Source organism: Ranitomeya imitator, chromosome 1 (genome assembly GCF_032444005.1).
Source record: "Ranitomeya imitator isolate aRanImi1 chromosome 1, aRanImi1.pri, whole genome shotgun sequence".
NCBI classification, from domain to species: Eukaryota; Metazoa; Chordata; class Amphibia; order Anura; family Dendrobatidae; genus Ranitomeya; species Ranitomeya imitator.
The window spans coordinates 1021488722-1021505143 of record NC_091282.1 but is presented as its reverse complement, the minus strand read 5'-3'; positions in this window follow the sequence as shown (position 1 = coordinate 1021505143).

The window sequence follows — 16422 nt, the reverse complement described above, 5'->3', positions numbered from 1 at the left end:
TATGCTGAAGATTTATAGATTTTTATTTTTTTTTCTCTAGTTCCCTTAACAGCAATCCACCTTGCTGTTCAAATGCACTTCCAAAAAGGACTGGAGCCCCAAACAGCTGCCCCTTATAAACCCTTAATTATGAGCCCCCACCCTTAGTTAGCCCCTTATGAATATAGCTATTCCCAATTCAGCAACTCACACCAATTCACACAGGTATCTGTTAAAGGCTTTCCAAATACCTCTTCACTGAATCACAAGTCACACTTACCGCCGTCCAGACTTACGCTCAGGCCACACTCAGCTCGCTCACACTCGCTATGCTGAAAATTTATAGATTTTTTTTTCTCTAGTTCCCTTAACAGCAATCCACCTTGCTGTTCAAATGCACTTCCAAAAAAAAAGTTATTTTTCTTCCTGAGACCCCTATCCTCTGGGGATGAAAGTCAACGGGAGAGGATAATTATTTTGTTGCTTCGAGAGGGTCTTCAGACTTGGGCATTTTCATTACCTGCTACTGCCCCGAACATGTGTCTGTGGAAAGGTTCTTTGAGGCATTAGGACTGATTTTTGATAAACCAGACTGGGTCGGGGTGGCAGAAGACACTATCATGGGTCTCTTCCAGGGTAAACTCACCGCCGAATGCTATTGCTCTGAGTTCAGGCGTGTGCCACCAAAGTTACCTGGAACGACTCTTCACTTAAATGTCAGTTCAGGAGAGGACTGTTGGATGATCTTAAGGAAGCTCTGGCTGACCATCCCCCACCCAGCTCCTTGGAGGAGGCTATGACTAAGGCCATTCATATGGGTAGGAGGCTGAGAGAGAGAGACGTAATTGTTGTGAATTCAGCTTTTGGGCTTCCTCCGGTGGTTGTAGAGGGTAATGCAGTTGTGCCTGGATTGCAGGAGTGGACATGTGTATCTACTAATTGCAGGACTGACTGGGGAATATAGCTTTGCAGGATCCTTTAGTCAGTGCCAGTTGTTCATTGTTCTTGCAGGATTCACTTCCCTGCTGGTCTCTCCAGTTTGCTGTGCTTTTCTCCAAAGATAAGTCCTGGCTTTGTTTTTGCTGTCCACCTGCTGTGGACCTTAATAGTTCTGTGCATGTTTATGTTTTTGCCTTGTCCAGTTTTGTCTGTGAAGGATTTTTTGCAGCCTGGCTATTTCTCTGGAGATGCAGATATACCCCCCATGTCTTTAGTCAGATGTGGTGATTCGTATCTTCTGTGGTGGATATTTTCTAGCGTTTTTATACTGACCGCATAGTACTCTGTTCTTTTCTTTCTTTTTAGCAAGTATGGCCTCCTATGCTAAAATCTGATTTCATATCTGCGTATGTTATTTTCCTCTCCTCTCACAGTCAATATTTGTGGGAAGCTATCTATCCTTTGGGGATTTTCTCTGAGGCAAGATACGTTTCCTGTTTCTGTCTTTAGGGGTAGTTAGATCTTAGGCTGTGCCGAGGGGTCTAGGGAGTGTTAGGTACCCCCCACGGCTACTTCTAGTTGCGCTGCTAGGTTCAGGGTTTGCGGTCAGTACAGGGACCACCTTCTCCAGAGTCCGTCTCATGCTGCTTCTAGGCCACCAGATCATAACAGTACAACTGGCCAACAATGAGTTAAACGCATCTCAGAAGAAGGGAAGGAAAGTGCTGAGCCATTTTATTTTCTGTAGTCTGTTGTGTCTTTCCTTTCCTCTTTATCTCTGGGTGGCTACGGAATCTAGTATTAACATGAATGTTCAGGAGATAGTTTCTCGGGTGGATCGGCTTGTTGCTAGGGTACAGGGTATTTCAGATAATATTGTTCAAAATCCTGCCTTAGAACCTAAGATTCCCACCCCTGATTTATTCTTTGGTGACAGATCCAAATTTTTGAGTTTCAAAAATAACTGTAAACTGTTTTTTGCATTAAGACCCTGGTCTTCTGGTGATCCTATTCAGCAGGTTAAAATCATCATATCTCTGCTGCGTGGTGACCTACAGGATTGGGCATTTTCCCTGGAAACAGGCAATCCTGCTTTGCTTAATGTTGATTCGTTCTTTCAGGCATTGGGGTTGTTGTATGATGAGCCTAATTCTGTGGATCAGGCTGAGAAAATTTTGTTAGCCCTGTGTCAAGGTCAAGAAGCGGCAGAATCGTATTGCCAGAAATTTAGAAAATGGTCTGTACTGACTAAATGGAATGAGGATGCCTTGGCGGCAATTTTCAGAAAGGGTCTTTCTGAATCCGTTAAAGACGTTATGGTGGGGTTCCCCACGCCTGCTGGTCTGAGTGATTCTATGTCTCTGGCCATTCAGATTGATCGGCGCTTGCGCGAGCGCAGAGTTGTGCACACTGTGGTGTTGTCCTCTAAGCGGAGCCCTGAGCCTATGCAGTGTGATAGGATTTTGTCTAGAGCTGAACGTCAAACATTCAGGCGTCAGAATAGGTTGTGTTTTTACTGCGGCGATTCTGCTCATGTTATTTCTGATTGCCCTAAGCGTACTAAGAGAATCGCTAGTTCTGTTGCGATCAGTACTATACAACCTAAATTTCTGTTATCTGTGACCTTGATTTGCTCATTATCATCATTTTCTGTCATGGCATTTGTGGATTCAGGTGCCGCTCTGAACTTAATGGACTTAGAATTTGCCAGATGTTGTGGTTTTCCCTTGCAGCCTTTGCAGAACCCTATTCCTTTGAGGGGCATTGATGCTACACCGTTGGCTAAAAATAAACCTCAGTTTTGGACACAGCTGACCATGCGCATGGCGCCAGCACATCAGGAAGATTGTTGTTTTCTGGTGTTGCATAATTTGCATGATGATATTGTGCTGGGTTTTCCATGGTTACAGCTACATAATCCGGTGGTAGACTGGAAATCCATGTATGTGACTAGTTGGGGTTGTCAGGGGGTTCATGATCAGGTTCCTTTGATGTCAATTTCCTCTTCCCCCTCTTCTGAAGTTCCTGAGTTTTTGTCAGACTTTCAGGATGTATTCGATGAGCCCAAATCCAGTTCCCTTCCACCGCATAGGGACTGTGATTGTGCTATTGACTTGTTGCCAGGTTGTAAGTTCCCTAAGGGCCGACTTTTCAACCTTTCTGTGCCTGAACATACCGCCATGCGGAGCTATATTAAGGAGTCTTTGGAGAAAGGGCATATTCGGCCATCTTCTTCACCGTTGGGAGTGGGGTTCTTTTTTGTTGCCAAGAAGGATGGATCCTTGAGACCCTGTATTGATTATCGCCTCTTGAATAAGATCACGGTCAAATTCCAATACCCCTTGCCTTTGCTTACTGATTTGTTTGCTAGGATTAAGGGGGCTAGCTGGTTTACTAAGATTGACTTTCGAGGGGCATATAATCTTATTCGTATCAAGCAGGGTGACGAATGGAAAACTGCATTTAATATGCCTGAAGGCCATTTTGAATACCTTGTGATGCCATTCGGACTCTCTAATGCCCCATCTGTGTTCCAATCCTTCATGCATGATATCTTTCGGAGTTATCTTGATAAATTCACGGTTGTATATTTGGATGATATTATGATTTTTTCCAATGATTGGGAGTCTCATGTGAAACAGGTAAGGATGGTATTTCAGATCCTCCGTAATAATGCTTTATTTGTGAAGGGGTCAAAGTGCCTCTTTGGAGTGCAGAAGGTTTCTTTTTTGGGTTTCATTTTTTCTCCCTCATCTATAGAAATGGATCCGGTTAAGGTTCAGGCCATTCATGATTGGATTCAGCCCACATCTGTGAAGAGCCTTCAGAAATTCTTGGGCTTTGCTAATTTTTATCGTCGTTTCATTGCCAACTTCTCCAGTGTGGTTAAACCTCTGACCGATTTGACCAAGAAAGGAGCTGATGTGACGAATTGGTCCTCCGCGGCTGTTTCTGCCTTTCAGGAGCTTAAACGCCGATTTACTTCTGCCCCTGTGTTGCGTCAGCCAGATGTTTCTCTTCCATTTCAGTTTGAGGTTGACGCGTCTGAGTTTGGGGCAGGGGCCGTTTTGTCTCAGAGGAATTCTGATGGTTCCTTGATGAAACCGTGTGCCTTCTTTTCTCAGAAGTTTTCGCCTGCAGAACGCAATTATGATGTCGGCAATCGGGAGTTGTTGGCTATGAAGTGGGCATTTGAGGAGTGGCGACATTGGCTTGAGGGGGCCAAGCACCGTATTGTGGTCCTGACCGATCATAACAATCTGATTTACCTCGAGTCTGCCAAACGTTTTGATTTTGTGGTCTCGTACATTCCTGGTACTAAGAATGTTAAGGCGGATGCCCTCTCTAGGAGTTTTTTTTCCTGATTCCCCTGGGGTTCTTGAGCCGGTCGGCATTTTGAAGGAAGGGGTGATTCTTTCTGCCATCTCCCCTGATTTGCGACGGGTTCTTCAGGAATTTCAGGCTGATAAGCCTGACCGCTGTCCTGTGGGGAAACTGTTTGTTCCTGATAGATGGACTACTAAAGTGATTTCTGAGGTTCATTGTTCTGTGTTGGCTGGCCATCCTGGGATTTTTGGTACCAGAGATTTGGTTAGTAGGTCCTTTTGGTGGCCTTCTTTGTCGCGGGATGTGCGTTCTTTTGTGCAGTCCTGTGGGATTTGTGTGCGGGATTAGCCTTGCTGTTCCCGCGCTAGTGGGTTGCTTTTGCCATTACCGGTCCCTGAGAGGCCCTGGACACATATTTCTATGGATTTTATTTCCGATCTTCCTGTTTCCCAAAGAATGTTGGTTATCTGGGTTGTGTGTGACCGATTTTCTAAGATGGTTCATTTGGTGCCTTTGCCTAAATTGCCTTCTTCTTCTGATTTGGTTCCGTTGTTTTTTCAGCATGTGGTGCGTTTGCATGGTATTCCGGAGAATATTGTGTCCGACAGAGGTTCCCAGTTTGTTTCTAGGTTTTGGCGGGCCTTTTGTGCCAAGCTGGGCATTGATTTGTCTTTTTCTTCTGCATTTCATCCTCAGACAAATGGCCAGACTGAGCGAACTAATCAGACCTTGGAGACCTATTTGAGATGCTTTGTGTCTGCTGATCAGGATGATTGGGTGGCTTTTTTGCCATTGGCCGAGTTTGCCCTTAATAATCGGGCTAGTTCGGCTACTTTAGTTTCGCCTTTTTTTTGCAATTTTGGTTTTCATCCTCGTTTTTCTTCTGGGCAGGTTGAGCCTTCTGACCTTCCTGGTGTGGATTCTGTGGTCGACAGGTTGCAGCAGATTTGGGCTTATGTGGTGGACAATTTGGTGCTGTCTCAGGAGGAGGCTCAATGTTTTGCTAATCGTCGTTGGTGTGTTGGTTCCCGGCTTCGGATTGGGGATCTGGTTTGGTTATCTTCCCGTCATGTTCCTATGAAGGTTTCTTCCCCTAAGTTTAAGCCTCAATTTATTGGTCCTTATAGGATTTCTGAGATTATTTATCCAGTGTCCTTTTGCCTGCCGCTTCCGGCCTCGTTTGCTATTCATAATTTCTTCCATAAATCTTTGTTGCGGAAATATGTGGAGCCCGTTGTTCCCTCTGTTGATCCTCCGGCCCCTGTATTGGTCGATGGGGAGTTGGAATATGTTGTTGAGAATATTTTGGATTCTCGTTTTTCGAGGCGGAAGCTTCAGTACCTTGTCAAGTGGAAGGGTTATGGCCAGGAGGATAATTCTTGGGTTTCTGCCTCTGATGTCCATGCCGTTGATTTGGCTCGTGCCTTTCATCGGGCTCATCCTGATTGGCCTGGGGGCTCTGGTGAGGGTTCGTTGACCCCTCCTCAAGGGGGGGGTACTGTTGTGAATTCAGCTTTTGGGCTTCCTCCGGTGGTTGTAGAGGTTAATGCAGTTGTGCCTGGATTGCAGGAGAGGCCCTGAGGCCAATCATCTGTGCCTTTATAGCCTTTTTACTAGGCACTGCTCCTAATAGCCAGATTCCTACTCCACACTGATGAGGGGCAAAAACCCCGAAACAGCTGTCTGTGGATGGATACCATGCTTGGCATAGGTGGTTTTCCTTTATAGGATGCTGCCCTTCCCGTGGTTGTTCCTTCCCGGGGAAAGGCCTGGCTATTCACTGCTTGCGTCGAGAAACACGTGATGGTGTCTCCGCAGCTTCTTTACATGCATCTGGATTGCAGGAGTGGACATGTGTATCTACTAATTGCAGGACTGACTGGGGTATATAGCTTTGCAGGATCCTTTAGTCAGTGCCAGTTGTTCATTGTTCTTGCAGGATTCACTTCCCTGCTGGTCTCTCCAGTTTGCTGTGCTTTTCTCCAAAGATAAGTCCTGGCTTTGTTTTTGCTGTCCACCTGCTGTAGACCTTAATAGTTCTGTGCATGTTTATGTTTTTGCCTTGTCCAGTTTTGTCTGTGAAGGATTTTTTGCAGCCTGGCTATTTCTCTGGAGATGCAGATATACCCCCCATGTCTTTAGTCAGATGTGGTGATTCATATCTTCTGTGGTGGATATTTTCTAGCGTTTTTATACTGACCGCATAGTACTCTGTTCTTTTCTTTCTTTTTAGCTAGTATGGCATCCTATGCTAAAATCTGATTTCATATCTGCGTATGTTATTTTCCTTTCCTCTCACAGTCAATATTTGTGGGGGGCTATCTATCCTTTGGGGATTTTCTCTGAGGCAAGATAGGTTTCCTGTTTCTGTCTTTAGGGGTAGTTAGATCTTAGGCTGTGCTGAGGGGTCTAGGGAGTGTTAGGTACCCCCCACGGCTACTTCTAGTTGCGCTGCTAGGTTCAGGGTTTGCGGTCAGTACAGGGACCACCTTCTCCAGAGTCCGTCTCATGCTGCTCCTAGGCCACCAGATCATAACACGTAATGCAACAAAAGACTACTTTATGTCCGGCTAATCCCAATGTGGCACCCTATACTGAACCTATGGAGGTATGAGGTGAGGGAGAAGGAGAGGAGCCGACGACGAGAGAGGTGATTGTGTTGTTTCTGTGGAGATCATGGACATTGGAAAAAGGACTGTCCCTCTTGCCTATCGAATAACGAGCTGCTGAGTCTGGGTGATAGTCGAAGAGGTCACCCAGAATCTCAGGTACCTTTCTCCTCATGTCAAACATTTTTTATTGTAGGTCAAACTTTTTTATGAGGATTGTTTCACACCCACTTCAGCTTTTGTGGACTATCCATGAACTCCATTGACTCACGTTTGGTGTCTAAGTATCAGATAGGGACAGTTAGGCTTGAAACACCAATTCATTTAATGCTATTGATAAGACTCAGCTGGTTAAGAACATTGTTAATTTTGTCTCGGAGGAGATCCTCCTCAAGGTTGGTTCCTTGCATCAGGAATACATCTCATGTTATGTCCTGAACAATCTTCCAGCAGGACTTGTGTTGGGATTCCCCTGGTTACAGTTACATAATCCTATTATAAACTGGGAATTTCAGGATATCATAAAATGGGGGCTTAATTGTTCTAAAGGTTGTCTTTCTACTGTATTGGTGTCGTCCGTTGATCTGAAGGTTATTCCAGAGGACCTGAAGGATTTTAAGGACATATTTTCAGAATAAGAGTCTGAAGTTTTACCACCACATTGCTCCTATGCTTGCGCTTTCAATCTCATCCCAGGTGCTAAATTGCCCAAGGCCCATCTGTACAATCTTTCTGGCCCAGAATGTTCTGCTATGAAGGAGTATGTCTCTGAAAGTGTATGTAAAGGACACATCCTTCCCTCTGTCTCTCCTCTGGCTGCTGTTTTTTTGTTAAGAAAAAACATGGTGGTTTATGGCCTTGCCTCGATTTTCGTGAACTTAATAAGTTTACGGTGAGAAATGCTAACCCTTAGAGGTACCGTCACACTTTAGCGACGCTGCAGCGATACCGACAACGATCCGGATCGCTGCAGCGTCGCTGTTTGGTCGCTGGAGAGCTGTCACACAGACAGCTCTCCAGCGACCAACGATCCCGAGGTCCCCGGTAACCAGGGTAAACATCGGGTTACTAAGCGCAGGGCCGCGCTTAGTAACCCCTTGTTTACCCTGGTTACCATCGTTAAAGTAAAAAAAACAAATGCTACATACTTACCTACCGCTGTTTGTCCCCGGCGCTCTGCTTCTCTGCTCTGGCTGTGAGCGGCAGGAAGCCGGAAAGCAGAGCACAGCGGTGACGGCACCGCTCTGCTTTCCGGCCGCTGTGCTCACAGCCAGAGCAGAGAAGCAGAGCGCCGGGGACAGACAGCGGTAGGTAAGTATGTAGCGTTTGTTTTTTTTACTTTAACGATGGTAACCAGGGTAAACATCGGGTTACTAAGCGCGGCCCTGCACTTAGTAACCCGATGTTTACCCTGGTTACCAGTGAAGACATCGCTGAATCGGCGTCACACACGCTGATTCAGCGATGTCAGCAGGACCTCAACGATCAAAAAATGGCCCAGGCTATTCCGACACGACCAGCGATCTCACAGCAGGGGCCTGATCACTGGTACGTGTCACACATAGCGAGATCGCTACTGAGATCGCTGTTGCGTCACAAAACTTGTGACTCAGCAGCGATCTCGCTATGTGTGACGGGGCCTTTACCCTCTCCTGCTTATCCCCGATCTTTTCAACCAATTGTCTGGGGCTAAGTGGTTTCCTGAGTTAGACCTCAGGGGAGCATATAATCTTTTTCATGTTCGGGAGGGGAATGAGTGGAAAATGGCATTTCTCACCTCGGAGGGTTTATTTGAAAACTTGGTTATGCCTTTTGGTCTCACCAATGTGCCTGCTGTGCTTCAAGATTTCATTAATAATGTTTCTTCCGACTTCATTGGGCTCTTTGTGGTGATATATTTAGTTGACATCCTGGTATTTTTGTCTGATAAGGAATCCCACATTGGTCATTTACGTGCAGTTCTCCAGAGGTTACGAGAGAATTTGCTGTTCGCTAAACCTGTGAAGTATGCATTTTTTGTCCAAGAGCTGTCCTTTCTTGGGGTCATTATGTCTGCTAAAGGGTTTTGCATGGACCCTGGAAAGGTACAAGCCATTGTTGATTGAGTGTAACCCAAAGACCTGAGAGGTCTTCAGCACTTTTTGAGGTTTGCTAATTATTATCGGAGATTTATTAAAGGGTTTTCTCAGCTGGTCAAGCCGCTCACTGATCTCACTCGTAAGGGGGCTGATCTTAAAAACTGGTCAGTCTCGGCAGTTACAGTATTTTCTTCATTAGAAAAATGTTTTATGTCTGCTCCTGTGTTGGTCCAGACCGATCTGTCCGAACCATTCATTGTTGAGGTAGACGCATCAGAGGTGGGAATGTGGGCAGTGTTGTCTCAGGGTCCTGCCACTTTGACTAATTTGAGACCTTGTGCGCTTTTCTCCAAGAAATTTTCTCCTGCTGAGAGGCAGTGTGGAGGTTGGATCCGAAATGTCTGTCTGGACCTGGTCAACCTTTATCCTCGCTTGCCTACTGTGGTGCCATGGGGGTGACTCAGTATATGCTCCAGGTACAGCATGTTTTTAATGTGGTCTTGCATTTAGTTCATTTAGGAGGCCTTTATGGCACAGCGAATATAAAAAACGTAGTGTAGGACTGCCCCAATATGAGATTGCCGTGAAGAGGTGGGGTGGCTCAAAGAATTGATCAATTGTTTGCTAAATGTCTCATTTTGAAAATACAGTTAGAAATTAATATGTGCATTTGCACTTCATGAATTGCGTCTTAACCTTAGGCTGCGCTGGCTTCTCCCTTTTTTTTGCTCTGTTATTGGTAAGTGGCTGACCACCACTGTTGCCATCTGCCGCGCCTGGTTATGTGCGCCATTCTTTCTGTGTCTCAGTGATTGATAGGCTGCTGTCCACACACAGCAGCCCTGCCCTGCCTCAGGCTTTGTTTAATTATGCACCTGTGCCTCAGCCTGTTTCACTCTTCATCTGTGGCTCTAGATAGGCAGTGTGGAGGTTGGATCCGAAATGTCTGTCTGGACCTGGTCAACCTTTATCCTCGCTTGCCTACTCTGGCGCCATGGGGGTGACTCAGTATATGCTCCAGGTACAGCATGTTTTTAATGTGGTCTTGCATTTAGTTCATTTAGGAGGCCTTTATGGCACAGCGAATATAAAAAACGTAGTGTAGGACTGCCCCAATATGAGATTGCCGTGAAGAGGCGGGGTGGCTCAAAGAATTGATCAATTGTTTGCTAAATGTCTCATTTTGAAAATACAGTTAGAAATTAATATGTGCATTTGCACTTCATGTATTGCGTCTTAACCTTAGGCTGCGCTGGCTTCTCCCCTTTTTTTGTCCCGCCACTTTGACTAATTTGAGACCTTGTGCGCTTTTCTCCAAGAAATTTTCTCCTGCTGAGAGAAATTATGATGTCAGGAATCGGGAGTTGTTAGCCATAAAACTGGCTTTTGAAGAATGGAGGCACTTTTTGGAGGGGGCTGTTCACCGGATTACATTGAGTCAGCTAAACGTTTAACTCCCAGGCAGGTGAGGTGGTCGCTTTTTTTTCCACAGTTCCATTTTTCCATCACCTTTCGGCCTGGTTCCAACAATGTCAAGGCCGATGCCTTGTCTTGCAGTTTGGATCTGGTATCACCTCCCAAACTTCCTTGCTCCATTCTTCAGCACGGGGGTGATCAGTGCAGGAGCACTGGTGGGTGCACCTGCACGGCAGCAGAGCTAGGTGCACCCGCCAGTGCTCACCTCCACGGCAGCAGAGCCAGCTACACCCACCAGTGCTCACCTCCACAGCAGCAGAGCCAGCTGCACCCGCCAGTGCTCAACTCTCTGACAGACGGTCCTGTTTGCATCTGTGGTTTCTGTCATCTTCTCTGCCTGCTTGCATCAGTCAGACATTCACCCAGGCCATTCTAGCCATCTGCTCCTAGGGGTCAGCCGCCATCTACCCAAGGTCAGTCCTGGAGTAGCACCTGGATCACTTTCCTTGTCTCACCATGGACTGCAGTGTCGTTTGCTGCTGCGTGTCTGTGGTCAGATTTGGTGAGGCTCCTAGTCACACCCCTTTAGATTTTCCTTGGGCTTTGGCACAGTAGTTCCACCAACCAGACTGTTACAGTTTGCACAGGCCATGGAATGGAATCCGCTTGCTCCCAGGCGTCTCCCATCTTGGACCTTTACCAGGAAGTCTCCCACCAGAATCAGCAGGCCAAGATTCTTTCCTACATATGGTCTATGAATACTCATCACACAGGCAGTACTGGCAGCTACCACATCCTCTCAGGTGGCAGTTACCACCACGGTGACCCACCAGGAAGGCAGCTATGCACCAGGTTTTAGACCTCGTCTGTTGGCTCCTCCATACTTTGGTGGAGATCCCACCCAGTGTTGGGGGTTCATTAACCATGCTGCACTTTGAATTCCTGGCTCATCAGCTCTCCTTGGACCTAGCTAAAGTGGCCTTCATCATGTCATGTCTCTTTGGTGAGGCCCTAGCATGGCTCAATCTTCTTTCGGAAAGAGGGGATCCGTTAGTGTCGAACCTACAGTCTTTCCTGGTAGCCTTTCGTATGGTCTTCGATGAGCCCGGTCGCATTTCTTCTGCAGCCTCCTTTTTGCTGCAGTTACACCAAGGTAACCTCTCTGTGGGCCAGCATGCGGTCTGTTTCCATACCTTGTCTCCAGAACTCGCTTGGAACAATGAGGCTCTGGTGGCAAGCTTCTGGGAAGGTCTCTCCAGGTGATTCAAGGAGAAACTGGCAGGCCTGGAGATACCCACCTGTCTGGATGACCTGGTGTCTCTTGCAAACAGAATTGACATTAGGTTCCAGGAATGGACCAAAGAGGTGAACCGCAAGAGAAGATCGGTAGGCCTGGCTCCCACCTTCCAACAACTGATCGTTAAGCAAGTTCCTGCAATGACTTCTTCGCTTGAACCAATGCACACCGACCAGGTGAAGCTATCCAAGCACCGCCAATAGGTTTGTTGGGCTGAAGGGACATGCTTCTACTGCGGCAGCACCGAACACCTTGTTTGATTCTGCTCAGAGAGACTGGGAAATGCCAGTGCCTAGGGTCAGGAGGAAAGGCTACCCTGAGCAAGACTTCAACCTCTCCATAATTATCCCTGATATTATCTGTCTCCAGCGGCAAAGAGACTTTTGTTGAATTGGCCACCTGGCTCTGTGGGTAACTTTGTTCAAAAGGCTGTGGTCGAGTTGTATAAGATTCCAGTCCTACATCTTCCGGATCTGTTGGTGATTTCCTCAGTGAATGGAAAGCCTCTTCCCGAGACCATTCAGTGCATCACAGAGCCCGTGGATCTTCAGGTGAGGACGCTGCATCCGGAGAAGATTTCTCTTCATGTTCTGATGGGGCTCTCTTATCCTCTACTTCTCGGTCTCCTGTGGCTGCAAAAACAGGAACCTGTTCTGTACTGGAGGCCTGGAGAAGTATTCAGTTGGGGCCCAGGATGCCACGAAATGCGCCTTGCTCCCGATCATCCTGTCCAGTCCCCTACTTCTCCTGCTAATTTGCCTGGTCTGCCCAAGGCATATTGGACACATGCAGAAATCTTCAACAAGAAGGAGGCTGAGGGGGCGTGGCCTGAAGCTGCTGTGGTGTAGACGTGTGGTACCTGAGCTCCTGCGAGACATTGTCTTAAATCCACATACATCGCCTTTGGAAGCATTTTTATTGCTTAACCCTTGATGGGATCTTGCTCAGGACCTCATTGGGGTCATTCTGACCCCAAAGTAGAGACTTTTTACCACCTGGATTGATTTAATCAGCCCTTGGAGAATTCGGGCCTGCAGACCACATGGTGGAGACCCCCCGCCCTCAGAGCGCCAGGGCCAGCACAATCTAACAATCTAACAGGCGGCCAGAAAAGAGAAGCAGACCCTCCGGGAGCACACTGATCCCACCGGCAACGGTGTAGAGACAGAGCCTGGGTGGCCCCACGTGCAGGTACCACTGCGGCTGGGAGACATCGCGGCACCACGGCATTGCGGCATTTCGGCCGCGGGCTACGCTCCTCAGTGCCCTTAGGGGAGCAAGGGGCGGCTCCCATTAGTGCACACTCAGCGACATCACTGCCCGGGAATTCCCCCAGTCGGAGGATTCACCAGAGAGATAGGCGCCAGTGAGAAGAAGCCGGCAGACGGACTGCAGATCACTGCGTGCCAGCAGGCCGGAACTCCTTCACGCACGGCAGCGGCAACGCTCACGCCATCCATAACAGAGCAGATCCCCCTGCAGCAGAGGACCCAGAGAAGGAGGTGGAGATGCCGAGCGCTGACGAGGGCCCATCAGCAGGTACACCAACAGCTCCAACTGAGCAGCAGGACCAGTGGTAGCAGACCGGCTGTGGGTATTTGCTGTGTGGCGGCTGTACATCAAAGTGCACCTGGCCTCCTTCACACACCGCTGCAGCGCCACTGCAGCGCCGCTGCGGCTCTACCCTCGCCGCACTCTCCCTGAGTGCTACGGGGAGGGGATCCCCGCCCTGCCATACCATAAAATCGGCGCTCCACAAGTGCGGCCCCAGGAGGACCCCCAGAGACAAAGGCCCTATAAGAGCTCATCACCCTATTGGCAATAAGCTCTCCACACTATCTTCACTGGCAGCACGGTGCCACATGGTGTATAGCGCCCTTTAGAAGTCATAATAGCCAAAAGAGACACAACACAAAGACCTAATACCCACTGGTTAGTGGAAAGGTGGTGCCCACACACCAAGGCTTGCCTCTCAACCCCACTGGGCCGAGGAACACTCTCACTGCCCCCCTCCCAAATCGGGCTACAATACTACAGAGACTCTACCCACATAAGTTACTCTGTGGGACTATGTAAGATATTAATCAGCCTTAGTGGGACTATGAGGAGAGCCAGAAGAATTGTATTGTAACCTGCACAGCATACCCACAATGGTTAAAACTTCTAATAAACATACCAGATCCAGTTCTAAATCCATCAGGTCAGGGTCCCAGCCAAATATGGATAAATTCCTGAAAAAACAGGGAAACCCCACAAACACTCCAAAATCCTCCAGTCCACTCGAAGCAGGACAAGAGGACAACACAGAGTCTGAGCTTGACAGTGAGGGAGAATCAGAAGATCTGGACAAGGGACCTCAGGTCACTAGGTCCTTCATCAAACAGATACTAGAAAAAGCATTGGACCCCCTGGGAAAAGACCTTGCAGCCATAAAACATGATCTTAATCATTTAGGCCACAGAATTGAATCTGTTGAATCTTCCCAAACAGAGATTATACAAAGTGCCAACTCCTCTGTCAACTGTCATAAGCAACAGGAGGACCATATTAACCGAATCTATACTATCCTTGAGGACCACGAGAATAGAGAGAGAAGAAGCAACCTGCGGCTAAAGGGTATCCCGGAATCGGTCTTGCCAGATGCTCTTTCAACTACAGTTATTGAACTCTTCTGATCCATCATGGTCACCACTGACCCAACAGACCTGGAGATAGTGAGAATTCACAGAGCCTTGAGGCCCAAACCGAAACCTGATGAACCTCCTCGAGATGTGCTCTGCCGCTTTTTAGACTTTAGAACCAGAGACCTTATCTTAAAAAGAGCAAGGGAGGCCGACCAGATTGCTCATGATGGTAAATCAATTCAAATTTTCCAGGACCTTTTGGCCTCTACACTATACAAACGTCGTCTTCTAAGGCCTCTCACATCAATACTCCAGCAGAAGCGCTACCCCTACCGCTGGCTGTTTCTTTTTGGCCTGTCTATCTCGGCCAAGGACAAGAGGCTTCTTATAAGATCTACATCAGACATCAAAGAGGTCTGCAAAAAACTGGAGATTCACCTCGATCAGTTTCCGAACCTAGAGACATCATGCGATGCTCAACGCCTGAAACACCTCCCGCTTCCATCTCCGTGTCAGCCCTCCCCGACTTCAAGATCCTCACGAAGAAGGAGGCTGAGACCTTGCCACCCCATAGGCCGTATGACTGCCTAATTGACCTCCTGCCTGCATTTTGTCAAAGCTCATCACAATGACTGGTCTGAACTACTGCCTTGGGCTGAATTCTCTTACAATAACCATGTGAGTGAGTCTTTGGCCAAATATCCATTTTTGTGTTCTACGGTCAGCATCCCAAAGTACCGTTCCCTACGGCTATAACCTCCAATATTCCAGCTGCTGATTCCCTCATCAGGAACTTTTCTGAGATCTGGGAGAACATTAAAGCATCTTTGGTAAAATCCTCCAAACGGATGAAAATCCACGCAGATAAGAGATGTCTGGATTCACCTCTGTCTCATCCTGGAGATAAGGTCTGGCTATCTTCTAAGTATACCGCCTCAAGATACCATCCTGTAAATTTGCTCCTCGCTTCATTGGTCCCTTCAAGGTGTTGAAAATTATTAATCCAGTAGCCTACAATCTCAAACTCACGGCCTCCTTGTGAATCCCCAATTTCTTCCATGTGTCTCTTCTTAAACCTGTTGTCCTCAGTTCTTTTTTCAATGTTCTTGGTGCCACTCCGATTCCTGTCAGCACTGAGGATGTTTTTTAGGTAGAGAACATTTTGGCAACCAAGAAGGTTAGAGTTAAGACCTTCTTTCTTGTGGATTGGAAGGGGATTGGTCCCGAGGATAGGTCCTGGGAGCCCAGTGAGAACATCCATGCCCTTCTCCTCTTGGAGAAATTTCTGACAGGCTTGAGAAAAAGGGGGCATAAGGGGAGTACTGTAGCACCCGTATCTCTGCCTGTTGTCCCTTTCTCACTGCAGAGACACCAGCGTACTCACCCCTAAGGCTCCCATTCTCTTCCTTCCGGGTCTGCTGCTGCCCGTGGTGCACGTACTCCTAGCAGGTCTCCAGGCACTGTGATTAGGGTTGAGCGACTTTTACTTTTATAGGATCGGGTCGGGTTTCACGAAACCTGACTTTCTCAAAAGTCGGGTCAAGTGAAATCGGCCGATCCTATAGAAAAGTCGGGGTCGGATTCGGCCGAAACACGAAACCCAATGCAGTGCAATGGGATACTATGTTTCCCAGGGTCTGAAGGAGAGGAAACTCTCCTTCAGGCCCTGGGATCCATATTTAAGTGTAAAATAAAGAATTAAAATAAAAAATATTGCTATACTTACCCTCTGACACGCCCTGGTACTAACCGGCAGCCTTCCTTCCTTAGAATCAGCGCGTGAAGGACCTTAGATGACGTCGCGGCTTGTGATTGGTCGCGCGACCGCCCATGTGACCGCTCAAGCGACCAATCACAAGCCGCGACGTCACCGAAGGTCATTCAAGCGCTGATTCTTAGGAAGGAAGGCTGCCGGAAAGAAGCAGGGCGCGTCCGACGGTGAGTATATTCCTATTAGGTATATACTCACCCTCGGACACGCCCTGCTTCTTTCCGGCAGCCTTCCTTCCTAAGAATCAGCGCTTGAATGACCTTCGGTGACGTCGCGGCTTGTGATTGGTCGCGTGAGTGGTCACATGGGCGGTCGCGCGACCAATCACAAGCCGCGACGTCATCTAAGGTCCTTCACGCGCTGATTCTAAGGAAGGAAGGCT